This window comes from Saccostrea cucullata, unplaced genomic scaffold (genome assembly GCF_032062105.1).
Source record: "Saccostrea cucullata isolate Sc308-1 unplaced genomic scaffold, CSIRO_AGI_Scuc_v1 ctg12995, whole genome shotgun sequence".
Lineage (NCBI taxonomy): Eukaryota > Metazoa > Mollusca > Bivalvia > Ostreida > Ostreidae > Saccostrea > Saccostrea cuccullata.
This window is the reverse complement of record NW_026921200.1, coordinates 110-17970: the sequence shown is the minus strand read 5'-3', so window position 1 is coordinate 17970 and position 17861 is coordinate 110. Positions and strand designations below refer to the sequence as shown.

The 17861-nt window shown below is 33.5% G+C and overlaps 1 pseudogene; it reads left to right on the top strand.

The window, feature by feature from the left end:
* The first annotated feature begins 2119 nt into the window (after positions 1–2119).
* LOC134259456 (NAD-capped RNA hydrolase NUDT12-like) lies at positions 2120–5139 on the top strand (annotated as a pseudogene).
* Positions 5140–17861: the final 12722 nt, after the last annotated feature.

Here is a 17861-nt window from a genome sequence, read left to right as displayed (position 1 = left end):
TGGATCCGTCAAGGGTGGAATACATGTTTTAAAATTTTACATGTAATTACATGTAAATATCAGAAAAGTCAAATGTGATACATACAGTAATGCCATTCCAATAATTCAAGAAAACAAAATCAGAAGCCTAAGGTCACAATAATTAAGATTATATCATGTTGAAATTCTACATATTTGGTTAGCTAGTCTAAGGGAAGTAACTCTAAGTACAAAAACTGGAAAGCAGTAGAAAATGAGTTGCAGAGAGTCACCCTGATGGAACTACAAAGAGCAAAAAGAGGGAAAACACATACCTTTGTGTCGCTACAATATAGAAACAACCAAACTACAAACTGATCCCCCCGCACCAAAGCAGGAATCAGAGGATCACATACACTACCGACATGATAAGTCAAGACAGAAAATGACCTCCTTTCACATGAACACCACGAAACGCACTTTTAAGGGCCAAATAAATTATTCGAAAAGATACCAAACGTGCAGACGTATAAGAAACCTAAACAAATTAACACCAGGCCACCATCCTACACTTCCAAAAGTACACATATAGCAAATCATATAAATACACAATTACATGTACATGTAAAATACATACATAAATTTCTAATATATACATGATACATACATTTTCTTAATTTACCTTTCTCCTATGGCCAAGTCAACTACACATTGTTTTACCAATTTCCATCCTCTGTAACCCCCCCCCCCAATCTCTACAAAAGACCTAAAATCACCTCTAACCCTAATTCCACAGATAAATAATTCAAATTTTTGCTAATTTTTCTCTCGAAATGTCTTCAATATTCAAATAAATTGCTAAAAATAACTTTTCATGACTTTCACTTCACTTTACTTATTAAAAAATGGGGTCTCTATAGGGAAAAGAGTACCAATTAATTTCCCATAGAACTCTATACAAACCTTTTGCCCTCCAAGTAATTTACTATTTCTGTTCAAACAAATCACTGGTATTATTTAAAAGTTCGTTGAAGCAATGATCAAAACAGGAAAAAAATATACCGTTCCGCGGCGTTTATAGGTCAAATTTGCAGTTATTTAACCTACAGAGATCGGCAGTAAATGACACCCTGCCAAAAATATCAATCCCCACTCCTACAGTTCCCCGTATTTCTAGAATTTTTGTAATATTCCCACATTCCATCATTTATTTCAAACATTAATATTTTTACTTTAAAATGAAAATATTTACATACCTCAATTCAGCCAATCAGGTAAAGCCTACCCATTTATTACTCTTCTTCATCTTGTTCAACCAGGAAATGATGTCAAAATCTGGGTCTTTGGTGCTCTTTTTCCTATTCAAGAATGGACTTTGGATGCTCAAAACAGTAAATGGTCGGTGGTTTTTATGTAAAGCTTTGTGTGCTTTACATAAACGCAGAAGCATCCTCGACAGGTATTTAGGCGCATGATTCTTAGGTAGAATTTTTTTGTATGCAAAAAACAAAATAAAATAGAAAAAAAGGTGACATTACCAGGTCCAGTCCAAATTTTTCCCCTAGTAGCTATTAATAGCTACCAAAGTTTTTAAAAGTCAAAGAGCTAGTTTACCTACTTTATATTTTTTTGGTTTTTGCCCCAAAAATAAACCGCAACATGATGAATACCATATTTTTTCATAGGGTCACACTAATGATGAATATACGAAAAAAATTTTCCCAAAAAATATTACTTCCTGAATGGCAATTTTACATTATTTTTAGAAAATTGATAATATGCATGTAATCATTTTTTGGCCAAATTTTTGCATATTATATAGGGATGTATCAAAAAATTTTTGTGTCACCATTTTGGGCCCGTTCCTTTGGCCAAAAAATGAAGAAAGAAAAAGTGGGGAAAAATAGCTACTTTGGGTAGTTTAAAATCCTGGTAGCTATTAATAGCTACGTAGGTAGAAATAGTTTTGGGACGGCCTATTACATGTAAATAAGAATAAAAAATGCAGATGAATTTTGTTGAAGTATGAAGTTGTCAGGGTAGAAGATGAAGATAAATACTGTTTTGTTATTGTTCATTCATAAAAATATTTTTTTTTTTTTAATTCACTTCATACTGATGTACCAAATGTAATAAATACTTTTTTTTAAAATGAAAAAAGAGGTTTACCAGTGTTGTTAGATAGCAGAAAACGGGGCCCGAGAACCAAAAACCATTTGAGACAAGATTTTGAGTGTGCTGAAAAGGGGAACACAGAGGAGCTCACTTTTCTCCTCAAAAGTATGTAAAAATTTGAAAATAAAAAAAGTGAAAAGTTTTATAAGTGGTTTTTCCCAGGGTTTACGGTTTTAATGTCTAAAATTATACTACCCTGACTTAGATTTACAGAATATTTTTTTCAGGTACAGTAAATGTTGATCAGAAAAATGATAAAGGTTGGACAGCATTGATGTTTGCAGCCAAAGGAAAAACATTATTAAAGCACTGCTGGAAAAAGGGAAAGTTAAGTGTATTATCGGGAGGTTTGGGAAATTTTACAAAGATTTGCTACCAATGAATGTCAATCTTGGAAATTTTGAAAGCAACCCACCTATAGTTTTTTTTTTTTTATAACTTTAGCTGATTGAAATTTTAAAAAAAAAAAAACAGAAACATCCATGCTTCTTAATTCAATTTAATGTATTATCTGATTCTAGGTGTGACCAATATTGTCAACAAAACAGGGCAGACAGCACAAGACATTGCTCTTTTTTGGGGCCCAGGACAAGACGGCTGTAAAGAATCCCACATGAAGAAGGAAAATCCAGACCAACAGCTCCGGAACTTCTCTCTGAACCTTTTGGACAGAGCTTCAGAGAAAAGAAAAAAAAAAACTGGAACAGTCAAAACTCAGGATGAAACCTCACAGTTTTTTTATTTAGATCTTAAACCATTTGTTGTACCCATAAAAGATAAGTCTTCCAAAAGGCGATACAGAAATGGTTTTCCACAACCAAATTTTTCTCACTTAGCTTCAGATCCTGTGATAATTTTCTTGGGGGAGATCCATTTTATAGCTTTATTTGCTGTTGATGTCTCAGGAATGGATGATGGTAAATTCAAGCCTTGCAGCCTGAGAGTTCATTTTTGGTGCCATTTCCTGGAAGTCTCCAGATGGAGCCCTCTGATGCCGGATCTTCGCTGAGGCTCGGTCCTGATGGGGGGGGGATGGTAAATTTGTGCCACTTGTGGATCTAGACAGACATCACAGAGGGAGGTCACAAGAGAGGGGTAGGGACAAAGACTGCAAGTCCAACAAAGGTAGTTTATTGAATTATACACTCATTATAGGAAAAAAACCCAAAAGTACAACACAATAATAATAAAAATTGCATCTTTTTATCATATAATTTTAGTCAACTTTGATTAGTTTTTGATGAAATATTGAAGAAAAAGGGATATTGATGGGTTTAAATTGAATCTCCATTTTAATTCTTTTGCCTATACATGTTGTCAGATATAATTTACTGCATATGCATGTACTTTAAACTAGCTTTTAATCAGGGTAATTTGAATTGAATAGATGTCAAATTCATCCATAATAGTTATTCAACACAAATGCACAGTTCAGATACTTAAGTAATATAAAATTATATGATCTCATTGATATGCATTGAAAAATATTCTAAAGTAAAAGACTATCATCTCAAAAATTTATATGGCAAGCAAACAGAAGTTGATTTTCAGTATTTCATGAATGACTTTGGGGTACATATACTTATATTTTATTTATTGCATTTTTTAAATAAAACTTTTGTGTTTTTCCATTGTAGGAATCCACAATACAGCTTACCCCAGAACAGATCCATCGGTCATCATGCTTGTGATATCAGCTGATGGGAAGAGGTGCCTTCTGGAAGAAAGAAACAGTTTCCTCCCAAAATGTGGTCTTGTCTGGCAGGCTTCATGGAGCCCAGGTATCGTATGATTTACTCCAACATCATGAATCATATCATGTATATTTAATTGTTGACATGTGATACATGACAATATTTGTCTGTAATATTATAATTTTGTCTGATCAGGTGTATAATCCAACATGAGGCACCACAAAACAAGTTTGTAGAAGCATACTGCAGTGAAGATTTTAATGAATCTTATTTGTTTTAAATTTAGCTGAAATATTATTTACAAAATAAGTATATATTTACTTTACCCTTTATACATTAATTAATTAAATTTTGTAAGAATATGGCATTTAATAATGGTATATATATCTAGATCTGTAACTGCCCATCTAAATATGCATTTGAGTTTCTTTTCAAGAGATTCCCTTCTTCTTTTTAAGATCCCATATTACTTTCATTTTGTAAATCAGGTGAAACGATAGAGGACACGGTCAGGCGTGAAGTGGAGGAGGAGAGTGGTGTAAAAGTAGGTTGTGTTGACTACCACTCTAGTCAACCGTGGCCATTCCCTGCTTCACTGATGCTTGGAACTATAGCATACGCTAAAACAGAGGATATAAAAGTTAGTATAAAAGGATTTATAGAGTGCAAATCAATTAATTGAATTGCGAGACCATCAAAAGTTACTGGTGTACATGTTTTCACTTTTTTTTTTACTTTATGAATGTTATATCAAAATATTTTGATTACACTCTTGAAAATCAATATTTTAAATATCAGGAATATGCCAAAAGGAGTTGAAAGTTTTTGTAAAGGGTGGGGATCAAATTTTAACCTTAGTGCTTCCAAGTTTGTTTGGTTTTTTTGCAGCCCCCTCAAGTTCAAGATAAGGATTTTGACCATACTACTGTATATTTATTTGTTAAGATATTAAAAAAACAAACAAAACCTTTATATTGTAGGTAGATGAAGATGAAATGGAGGATGCTCAGTGGTTTAGGAGACCAGAAGTTGTCCAGATGTTGACACATCAACACCCTCAGGGATTGTATGTTCCCCCAGAGCAGGCCATAGCTCACCAGATCATTAAATCCTGGGTCAGAAACACGGCCAGCTCTAATCTGTAGGGAACCCTTTAGGAGTTCCTTACATTTAAAATCTAAATCCTTATATACAGATAACAGAGTCATATTCAGATAGAGAAACATGTACCTCTTATTTATACATAATTAATTAATGTTTTTATTATTGTAAAATTTTTTTTTTTATTTTCATTTTTTTCTGTGATTTTAAATATGAGCCAATCTCATTAAAAAGTTTTATAAATTTGATAAACTTTGTTTTGATATCAAGATAAAGGAACAGTGAATAGCTGCGCTGTACAATGCACATACATACATGTATAATGTAAATGTTTATGCAAAAATGAATTGCAAATATATGGATAGTAACAGACGTCATGTTAATTTCATGTATAGCTGTGCTCATTCTTTACCTTACCTACTGATAATTTTTCTAGATATAATTCTAAATTTAAATTTATACTACCATTACATGTTCTTAGACAAAAAATCAACACGCATTACCAGGGGTTTGTAAAAGCTATCAAATTTTGAAAATTTTCGCATTATTCAAAGAAAAATGTATAAAAAATTACGAAACATAAATTCCATTTTTTTTTCCCATCAAAAATTGTTTTAGAAGAGGTGTACACATCCATATATAGACATTAAAAATATTGCACACAGGTCCTTCATTTAGTGGAACTCCAGGGAAGGATCCAATAAAGTTCAAACTATGTTGCGTATGACCATAAAGCTATATAAATTATGTGTTTGGCATATCTGAACTAAAAAAAATTATACGAGATTGAGTGTAGATATAATTAGGGAGCCAGTCAAAGCGCCCCCTAATAAAACCGTCCCGGTCAAAGCATCCCCTTATTTTGGTCAAATCGTCCCCTGCCCCTGATTTCGGCACATCGATTTACCCAAATGGAATATAAAATGGAATATTATCATATTTTATTACTTATTTAAAATGATGAAAATAAATCATGTAAATGATGTTACAGTTACAAATGGAGTTTTTAATTAATTATTAATTTCTGATATTGTATTTTGAGACATGAATTGTTATTGATATTATTAATTATTAATTTCTGATATTGTATTTTGAGACATGAATTATTTATTTTTGATTGTATGTTATACATACATTTAAATACATCGGCAAAATTATTAATTATACATGTATATATCGGCAACCCCCCCCCCCCCACTCCGTTCCTACGGCCATGGAAACTATACTTCAGTTTTATATAAAATTATGTGCAAGAGTTATTACAAATAGAAGAGATTCGTATTTTTTTAAAATACAATTTAAGAAAATAATAATATTAAACATTCTCTTTTTGTATTTAAGTTCATTATTTCAGTATTTTAAATAAGTAACAACTTAGAATGCGATAATATATAATATATATATTTCATATTCCATTTGGGTCCATTTGAGTTTCCGGGTAAAACGACACGCCCCCTGATTTTAGTCAAAGCGTCCCCTAACATATTTTATATAAAAAATACTGCCCCTAAATATAGGTCAAAGCGTCCCCAGATTTTGGTCTAAGCGTCCCTTACTTATTTTTATAGAAAAAATACAGCCTCCAAATACTTTTCAAAGCGTCCCCTGATTATTGTCAAAGCGCCCCCTCATATATTTTTTGAAACCGTCTCCTGGTTTTGGTCAAAATGCCCCTTGATTTTGGTCAAAGGGCCATTGACTATGTCTATTATTTAAATGTGATGTTGGAAAATTAATTGATTATATTGTTTTAATTTTTTTAAATTGTTGAAAAGCGATGTGATTTAAATTTGGGTAATTTACAGAGAAGTCCTTAAACTTTCAACACACCACCAAGTGGAGAATCAGCCTGGTTAGTAAATGACACATTTACTACACATTTTCGGGTCCTAAGACAAAGTATTAGCTTGAAAGATTCCTCTGTTGAGAGGCGTAGTTTGCTATAATCTGGTATACTATAGTGGAAGTACATGATAACAAATATCTACAAAGGATCAAGGGTATTGTGGATTAGTATTTGTTATTGCTGAATTGCTCAAGAAAATGTAAGCACAAAGGGTGACTGGACATTGGGCTAGAAAACTTTTTTTTATTTAATTTAATTTCTTTAAAACATCAAATTTCTTTAAAATTTGATTTTTTTAATTTTTAATTTCTTTAAATCATCAAATTTCTTTTAAAAATCCCATTTAAACAATATGCATTTATATGCATTGAGGGCAACATGCGTTTTGTCGGACCCAAGAACCAAACTATCTGCCTGAGACTAAAGAATGAAAATAAGATTTAGCTCCGCCCATTCTGTAACGTAAGCAGTCCAACACCTCACTCAGGGGTCCAACATCGATTTTTTTATGCCTGCTCAGCAAAACATTAGAGATCTTTGACCTTTTTCGTATAGGTTTGTATAGGAACAGATTTTTAAAGGTATAACAACCTAAACCCTTTTATGAGCATGATTTATAATCATAATTAAGGACAGTTGATACAAACAAACTTTAGTCATACAAAATGAAAACAACAACCTGAGTCATGTTTGAATGGTAAAATGAACAAGTTGAATCGCGTAGATTTCAAATTTTTATTCAAATTTACACAAAATGGAATTTGAAGTGAAAAATATTTTTATAGATTATGTAACGTGCGGATGCGCTAACTGGACTGTCTTCAACAAGTCAAGAACTCCATTGAAAGTTTATAAATTTATTTTACAGGACACAGAAACAAAACAATACTGTTCAACCTTTCACAAAATCTGGTGTTTCACAAACTCATAAAAGCCTCTATAACTGGAGTCTTATCAGTAGTAGTAGTATCTTTATTTGCGTATACATTCCATAAATTGCCACATATAACATTACTTTATATATATACATTGGTAAACAGGTGTCACACAGGTGCTATTACAAATATATAGAAAACAGAAAGAAAAAAATGAGTAGCAATGCAGGTGTCTTTTGTAGTATTAATGCTGCTGAATGGTAGCGTTTTCCCTCTTTTTAAAACATTCATACATAAATTTACCAAGTTTTTTACGTATACTTTCAGAATTGGAATTAAGTAATTCAATAAATTTTGCCATACTAGGTCTTGCATGATAATATTTTTTAATATATTTTTCTCTTAACTCAGTATAAAAGTTACATATTAAAACAAAATGATATTCGTCTTCTATTTCGTTCGATGTACAAAATATAAATTTCCGTTCACTTGTTGGACATTTTTTATCATGTCTACCAGATTCAATGCGTAGACAATGAGAAGATAATCTGAGTCTAGTTAATGCTTTTCTGTGTTTTTCATAATATATACAATTAAGATATTCAGCCTGTTGTATAGAAGGGTTTAAATATTTAAACAATTTAAGAGGATGAGCGTTTTCTATATCTACTCTCAGTTTTTGGAAGAAACAATCAGTTTGTCTTTATACATATAAAAGACATCTTTATTTACAGACTCAGGGAAATACCACACATCTCCAAAACCATGAGACAAAAGGGTCTCTCTAACAAAAATAATCCAGTTTGTAGCCATATTCTTAAAATCATAATTATAATTTGATCTTATTAGACACTTTTCTGATCTGAGAATTTTAAACCAATATTTAATAATGCGAAATGTTCTTTTAGTATTAACGGTTTTCTTCCTAATTCACCATTAACAGCCGGGGTGCATGTTGAAGTTTTAACTCCCAGTAGTCTTTTACCAAAAGTAATTAAATATTGCATGTGCAAGTCTAACTCTCTTACACCTATTAAAATCCTAAGTTTAATCATAAACTGGTAATGAACCAGTAATCGTGAAAAATCTACACCAGTAATATACTGGTAAATAAATATTATTCAATCTCTGAATAAAGTTTTCCCCCACACCACTTAATACTATCAAATTATTTAACCCAAAGAACTAAATTAAACACCACACCTTGATACAGTGGTGTAATCTGCTGTCTCTACGCTGCAACTCTCGTTCTTACTATTTATACGTCATGAAATACTACTAAATTGACGTAACATACGATAACCAATCAGAAACATCGCGCACCTGTTCATCAACCAATCACAGGCGATACACGATAACCTTATTCCCACGACAACAAAAAGTCGTGTACTTGTTCCACCATAAAATAGAAACAAGTAAAATATTATTTGATAAAAATGCATTATGGGAAACCGCACTTCCGGAATTAACAAACCATGCGGCGAAAGAGAAAACGAGAAAACATACCAGGTAACAATTTACCGAATAATCGCTAAACAAACACCGTTTTAACTATGTGATTATGTATACAATATAGGATGCTATAGATAACAATTAATTTAACATCATAACAACATTAAATCACAATGTACAAAAAAATGTATTCAAGTAAATACGGTTAAAACTTCATGATTGCAATAATCGCTGTCACTACATTTGTCACATTTTATTAGGATGTCTGCAGACAGGTAAAATTTTTAAGATCACAGAAGGTTTACAATTTCTTAATATTCTGGAAAATAAAAAAAATTCAAAGGGTTAGGTTCACTTTATGCAAATATTAAAATATAAAATGGCCCTTTCCTAATATCAACTAAGAAACTATCGCTCGTTCCCATTTCATATATATCAAAATAAAGTAAAGACTTTAGTGTTTTCATTCCCTATAATAAAATGTCTTTATGAGAATCTAAGTATTGGAAACAGGCTTTAAGAAAATGCAATGTTCTTGAATTTTGCAAAAAACAGACGTATTTGATTACCTTCAGCAAGGGGTTAAAATACAAGCACAGTCTATGACATGTAAAACGTTGCTTTATTCGTAATCTTGTGATGTATATTCAAAATCTTGTGATGTATGTTCAAAATCTTGTGATGTATATTCAAAATCATGTGATGCACAGTAAAATCTTGTGATTTATGTGCAATATCTTGATATTCAAAATCTTGTGATGTATATTCATTATCATGTGATGTATGTTCAAAATATTGTTAGGTATATTATATTCGAAAATCGTGCGATGTATATATGGAAGGGAATTACCGCCAAAAGTCTATGTATCTTGCTTTAATTCTTATTCTACCTACTTCTTTATGCTTTGTTATTGTTGTAATTATATGTCACTTTATTGTTTTCATATTCGTTTTTATTACATTTCACTTTGACTTTTATCCTTCTTCATAATGCCCTTACTTCTATGTTGCTTTATTCTTGTAAATTCATTTTACTTTCTTTTAAATTGGTACAGTTTCTGAAATGATTATCTCTATTACGAACGTGAATTCAATCACACAAAGAATGAAGCATATTCAATGAAGACGAATACAGTTGTCAAATTTTAGTGCCGCATTATAACGCTAGGTGGCAGGGGTGTTCGCTACGAGTGTTGGTAAAACTAGGTACGCAAACCAGGCCGGGGTTATTCGAGATTTTTCAATTTTCTGCCTTAATACTTTATCAATCGAACTTCTGAAGACCGGATCCGATCACCCGATCCAATGATTGAAACTCCATATTTATTTTCTCTGGGAACACAGGAATAGCGGCCTCTTTTTTCAGACATAACTTTATATACTTTAAATACTGAATATGTTCATTGAAAGGCCGACCCACTTTTTGTAAGGGTAAGGGTCAAATAAGGTTAATGTAGTATAGTAAGGAGAAAATTTAAATTTGACTATTATAGAAGAAGTTGAATCTAACCCAAAACCCACCCGCCCCCGAAATAGGATTTCATTGGCGTCGGAAGCAAAGTGAAAGTTGGGGGGGGGGGGCAAAGTGTAAGAAATATTTTTTAGACCTTCAAAAAGAAACTTGACAAGCAAAAAAAAAGAAAAAGAAATGTCCACTGTCCAAACACGAAAATACTATTTCGGGGGGGGGGGGGGGGGGTTCGTACTTCAGTGTCAATTTATTTTAAAAACACCACCGTTTTACCCATTTTAAATCTATACTGCATGGAAAGTTGAGGGGGGGGGGGGCGCTAAACCTACGCCGCAATGTTCAATGCTTATACTAAGTCTATCTTTGGAAAAAAAAGTGGGGGGCTAAGCCCCCTCCCCGGTTTCGACGCCTATGTATTTTTAAGTCTGTAAAATTTCCTTGTTTTTATTTTATTTTATTTTTTTTTTTTTGTTTTTTTGTTTGTCAAGTTGTTTTCAGACGGGTAGCTTGAATTTTCAAAAACGATTCTAGGTCACTGTTCTCTCGCCTGAAAAATATATCTCTATTAAAGTTAATTGAATTCCAGTTAAATTGACATAAAAATGTTAAATATTTTGATACTAGTTGCCCCTTATAAATTGAGTTGTTCTTCATGACCTTCCACTGAACTGAACTTTATTTCACGACAGATGTGATTCTATGGACGGGGCTTTGCAAAGGAGTGAGGAGTTTTATGGGTAGGCTAAGTCGGAACCAGGCTACACCCCAGGCATACTAGAAACTCCCCAGTCTTTTTTCTGCTATAATATTTTATATTGAAGTAGCACTTTTCAATTACAGTAAGAAAAGAAATATCTTTAGTACGCACCGTATTTTACATCAGCCAGGAGAGCTAAAAAAAAACATCTTAAAACTTGAAAATTCTATTTGGTGGTGGTGAGGGTGGGGGGGGGGGATCGTCAACTTTTTTCAATACCAAATTTTACTCATATGCCACTAAGTACATGACTTTTATTATTTAATATAATAAATTGACTATTAGTACTGCAACAAAAAGTGTAAGGGATGGGCCGGGCAACAAGCCTTTCGCTGAACTTTTCCTTTCTAGTAGTAGAAAGTATGTTACGTTTAGGAAAATGTTTCGTGGCCACCCTCCCCTCTACCGGTGAAACTTACCCCATAGGAGGTCTTACAGACGGAAGTCAGTATATTTATTGAGACTTAGGGGTGTGATAATGATTGTACATTGTATAACGTCCCTTTAAATTCGAGAATTTTTAACTCAAATGGAGAAGCCACCTCTTGCCGGTGGAGAGCTGCAAATTTGTCCTATATACTCGGCACTTATAGCCATTGAGTAGTGAGGGATCTTTTTTCGTGCCAGCACCTACTGCGATAGGGGACCTCGGAGAATACGGTCTAGATCTCATCCGGAGGACCGAACTCCACGTCTCATAGTGGTATTGATCGACTCCTTACTACTGTGTTTCGTGACTCTAGAGCAGAAGCCGTAACCACAATGCCACGCGGGCGACTGCACCTTGGGGGTGGGGTGGAGGGGGGCTGCATCCGGGGGGGGGGGGGGGAAAGGAAGAGTCATTAACCATATGTACTCGTAAAGATTATCTATGTTTAACTAAATGGTTAAAATGATTTAATTATTAACCACCATTAAAATGATATCATTTAAACATTTATTCATACAGGACGGATAAGTTTTCTTCAAAAACTGAAAGTATATAAACATTGTTTTACGATTAAAAAACTATTCGGGGGAGGGGTTGCTATGAAGGGGGACGAATTGCTTTATACAGCTAGATTTCCCACGGAAGACTAGCTATATATTGAAACTTCCCCTGGGAAGTCTCACTGTATTGTCTTTCGAAGGAAGCACCACTATGTAGTCAGTCTTCCAGGGGAAATCTTACCATCTTCCGAGGGAATGGCATTATCGGGTACATACCTGAACTTATAACAAACATCATTTGAAAATTTAAGTTCGATTGATAAATTATTAAGGCAGAAAATTGAAAAAACTCGAATAACCCCGGCCCGGGTTTGCTTACCTAGTTTTACCAACACTCGTAGCGAACACCCCTGCCACCTAGCGTTATAATGCGGCACTAAATTTTGACAACTGTATTCGTCTTCATTGAATATGCTTCATTCTTTGTGTGATTGAATTCACGTTCGTAATAGAGATAATCGTTTCAGAAACACTACCAATTTAAAAGAAAGTAAAAATGAATTTACAAGAATAAAGCAACATAGAAGTAAGGGCAAAATGAAGAAGGATAAAAGTCAAAGTGAAATGTAATAAAGACGAATATGAAAACAATAAAGTGACATATAATTACAATAATAACAAAGCATAAAGAAGTAGGCAGAATAAGAATAAAAGCAAGATACATAGACTTTTGGCGGTAATTCCCTTCCATATGTATATGCAAAATTTTGTGATGTATTTCGAAATCTTGTGATGTATATGTAAAATCTTGTGATGTATGTCCAAAATCTTGTTATGTATGTTCTATAAATCTTGAAATGTACGTATATGCAATAATTACATTGTGGGTAATACTCGATTTATCTCGATAACCTTTGTAAGGCCTTTTTAAATGGATCTAAAAAGTGAAAGTAGAACTAGACCAGAACGCTGTGAAAAGGAGAGTCGATGATTAAGGAATTCAATGACTATTTATTACAGGGTACCTGTAAAGTGCGAAACGAAGTAGAAACGAAACGAAACGAACTGAAGCGAAACGAAACCTGCCGAAATGAAACGAAATCTACCGAAACGAAACGAAACCAAACGAAACGAAATCAAGACGAAACGAAATCAAAACGAAACCTGCCGAAACGAAACGAAACAAAACTATAAAAATGTTTGGTTTTTTTTCAAATCAAGTTACATGTATATCTTTATATATGTGTAACTGCATGTGGACTTTTTTTTACTTCAAATAAAATTTTTAAAAATAGTTCAAGCACTTGTTAATATAAAATTTAATTTAATTACCGATTATGCACCCTTCTCAGATTAATGATGATTAATGTTGCCAGCTGCAAATATACACGAGCGTACTATTCACGTATAATTTCAATAATTTTTATATCTTAGTCTTTTTTTCAGTCTTTATTTATCTAGATACAACATATCTATCAAAATTGATGTGTTACATGTAAAGGCTCGTTTATGTACGGGTCGAAACAAAGTTAACGCACTGTTGTATTGTGAATGTCTTAAAACGTAGGATAAACCAGAGACTTAGAGTATTTAGTATTCTATTCCGAGATGTCTGGTTTTTCCGTTCAATTATACATGTAACTCCAACCGGAATCTAGTGTATCCTTTCTACGTACATACGGTCATATTTTTATCGTGGTAATTTTCGAGAAGAAATGAGTGGTTTATTATTATATATACTGTAGACGTACTTTTCTGGAATCTCAATTTCTGTTTAATCCGCGGGTAGAAAAGTACGCGGATTTCTTAGACTGTCATTATATGCCTTACATTTTCATTAAGTACGCTTGGAGAAATTTTCGCGGAAAATTTGTGACCGCGTACATAGCGTTAATTAATACCACGCGGAAAAAAGTACTTCTACAGTATATTAGTATATACCGATATATATTTTTTAACAAAATACTGAAATATCAACTTCAAATACTATAGTATTTCAAAAAGGTGAAATCTGTGTTGACCTATGTACAGTCTGTATATATAGTAAGTAGTAAGTAAATTATTTATTATAGTGACATGTGTATTGTTATAGTAATACTATATATTTTACAACAGTAAGCTTAGTTTCTTACACCCGGCCCAAAGGACCTATATGTCACTGTTAGTATTTTAACAATTTATATATACAAAGACACATATTGAAAATGAATGATACTAGAATGTTCTTGTTGTAAAGTTCTGGCGAGTTTTAAAAGCATCATGCAAATATAAAGTTTGCAGAGTGTCTGGAAATTTACATAAAATTTCTCAAAAATCTGAGTGTGAGTGCGGTTAAACCCAATCCATTTAAACCCATGCTTGTTAAGTCATACCATCTTCATTAACTAAATGTGTTTCGTTCGACCCAACAATACTTTATTATTTCAGTTCTTAATTGTTCATTTGATCTTGTCCATCTTGCAAAGTAATTGCTGCGAACAACAGATTGGCATGTATGATTCTTGTAATGTTCCTGCAAACATTTTAGTTACAAGTATAGATGTTCATGTTTGTTATTGATTAAAAGTTTGATTCAGTCAATCTCATATAGCAACTACTATGCATACGACCAATATTTACAACAACACCAAAAAATTACCGAAATTTGAAGCATACTACATGTAAGATACATCAAATTTATATTTTATAAAAATTTTAACCATTGTTTCCGATTTCGTTTTAAATCTGCTGTCATTGTTTGCCTCGTCTGTTGTACACGACAGCCAAAATAACTTGACTAAAAAAAAATCAAGCGCTTGTTAATTTAATAGGTCTCGGTCATAGCGAAAATCAACTTTGCCGCCTGTCGTCCCAGTTGCCGGTAATAGAGTGTGAAAAAGCCGCCAAAATAAATTTACCTGTAAAAATATCTAGATAAAGGATATCTATAATGTGTGATTTGATATTGGCTTTATCCAACGAGTTGAAATGGTGTATATATTCGCGAGGCTTGTCGAGCGAATACTGTAAACCAACTTTTATTCGCCTGCGAGAAATTTTCGCGAAGTTCGCGAGAGCCTCGTCATAGCAAATTTTTCTTGCCGCAAACCAGTCCTTAATTAAAGTCGCTGTTTCTATTAAGAAAAGATCCGAGAAAGGCTTGTTTGTGAAAATTAATCGTCGCTAACTAGTTAATTTACCCCCAGCAAATCGCGAAATAAAGTTCACAGTATACACCATTTCAATGAGTTGGATAAGCTTAAAGCCAAATCACACAATTATAGACTGATGTTCTATTTATCTCATACGACTTTCGTTTTTACAAAACTTTGAGACTTCCCCTGTAAAACTACTTGAATGATTTTTATACAAATGAACCTTTGATGTTGACATACCTCAAAAGGAAGTACGTGTAGGTCGTCTTCAAAATATAAAAATTTTGCCATATGCGTCTTTGAAAACATTATGTGACAATCGCCGTGCTTTACATAAAGCGAACTTCTGACTAAAAAGTTGTAAGGACCGATGGATCATGAAAATTAACTATTTGTACAGTACCAGTACAAAACGTGCTAGGCTACTTGTAGATTCATTGTTGATCCATGGTAAGTTACACCTTCATTACTAGGTAGGCATACATGTACGTAGTATAATGTAAGAAAGCATTTTTGAAGATGTTAAAGGAATCTGATAAGAACAACTTAACTACTAGTCTTTACTTTCTCTGAATATGATTTAAAGGAGGGGGGAAGGGGGGGGGGTTAACATCCGTCTTCAAGTAGCCAGTCCAGCTCCTGTACCTTTATAAATACAAGATACTTCTTTGACATATACTAGTTTTTTTCTTGCTTTTAACGACATTATTGCTCGTTATCATTGTTTTCTAGGATAAGGATTTTTACAAATAAAAGTTTTAATAAAATAATATCTTGAAGCGAGGGATTGTGTCAAAACACAGAAAGATAAAACGTACGCTCAACCAACACCGGGTTCCCCGCAAAAGAGTCCCGTCATTTTGCGTAGTAATAAAACATTTTAGGAACTCTTCAGGCGTTAAGGTGTCACAAAGTAAATTTAAAAAATTTATTTAAAAATGTAACAGAATTTAATTTTATAAAAAGAATTATTTTCAATGCTTATTTTTAACATATGCTTAAATTCATTTATCTAGCAATAAATGTTTACACAGTAAAAGGAATTTGTCACTCAATATTTATTTAGGAATTAGTGCTCAATCCTCTACCTCAAATAGTGTCCCAACTCCGGCACACGTGATAATTGCGTAAATGTGTTAATTGAAGTTCGACGAATCCCGTTTGTTGTGTGAGAGAGTGAGTTTTAGATCCGCCGTGGACTATCCCGGACGTGAACATTAGATGTACTGGACATTCCGTCATCAAGAAAATACAGTTTTTACTCTGGACTATTCCGAGTTACCAAAACGTTTGTGTGTGCCCGTGTGTTAGAGTTACAACCTGTTTTTGTTTTATGTGACCACTTGATTTAAGAACTTCTTCATTCATATTTCGTACATTATCTTGTAATAAATTTTCATCACAAGTTCACTTGTGTTAAATGCACAAAAGTAAATTCATCGATATCATATAATAGACATTTTTCTTTGTCTTACACTAAAATGATCACATTAATAACTTTATACAGATCTTCTTTCTGATATATATATATATATATATATATATATATATATATATATATATATATATATATATATATATATATTAACAGAAACGTGAAAGTAATTACATTGTAGGGGGACCAGAGGTATCCATATATTATACATCATTGGAGGGATCATTGGTCACCTTACATTTTAATACATTTTAAATTAATAGGAGGACCATAGGTAACCTTTTATTGCACATCATTAGAGGGGCCTGAGGTCACCATATATTGTACATCAATAGGGAGACCAGGGGACACCTTATATTCTACATCAGTAGGAGGACCAGAGGACACCTTATATTGTACATAGTAGGGGGACCAGAGGAAACCTTTAGTAATATTGTACATAGTAGGGGGACCAGAGATCATCTTACATTGTACTGTACGTCAGTGGGGGGGGGGGGGTGCTCTGGTCACCATATTCTATATCAGTAGGGGGACCAAGAGATCACCTTATATTGTAACTTCCCAGTAGGGAGGGTTAGGTCACCATATATTGTACATAGTAGGGGGACCAGAGGTCACTTTATATTATACATCAGTAGGGGGACCAGAGGTCAACTTATATTGTACATCATAAGGGGGACCAAAGATCACGTTATTTTGTACATCATTAGGGGGACCAGAGGTAACCTTAAATTGTACATCATAAGGGGGGGGGGGGGCAGAGGACACCTTTTTAGCTCACCTGAGCCGAAGGCTCAAGTGAGCTTTTCTGATCACATTTTGTCCGGCGTCCGTCTGTCCGTCTGTCCGTCTGTCTGTCCGTCTGTCCGTCTGTCTGTCTGTCTGTCTGTCTGTAAACTTTTCACATTTTCGACTTCTTCTCAAGAACCGCTGGGCCAATTTCAACCAAACTTGCCACAAAGTATCCTTGGGTAAAGGGGATTAAAGTTTGTTCAAATGAAGGGCCACGCCCTTATTCAAGGGGAGATAATTG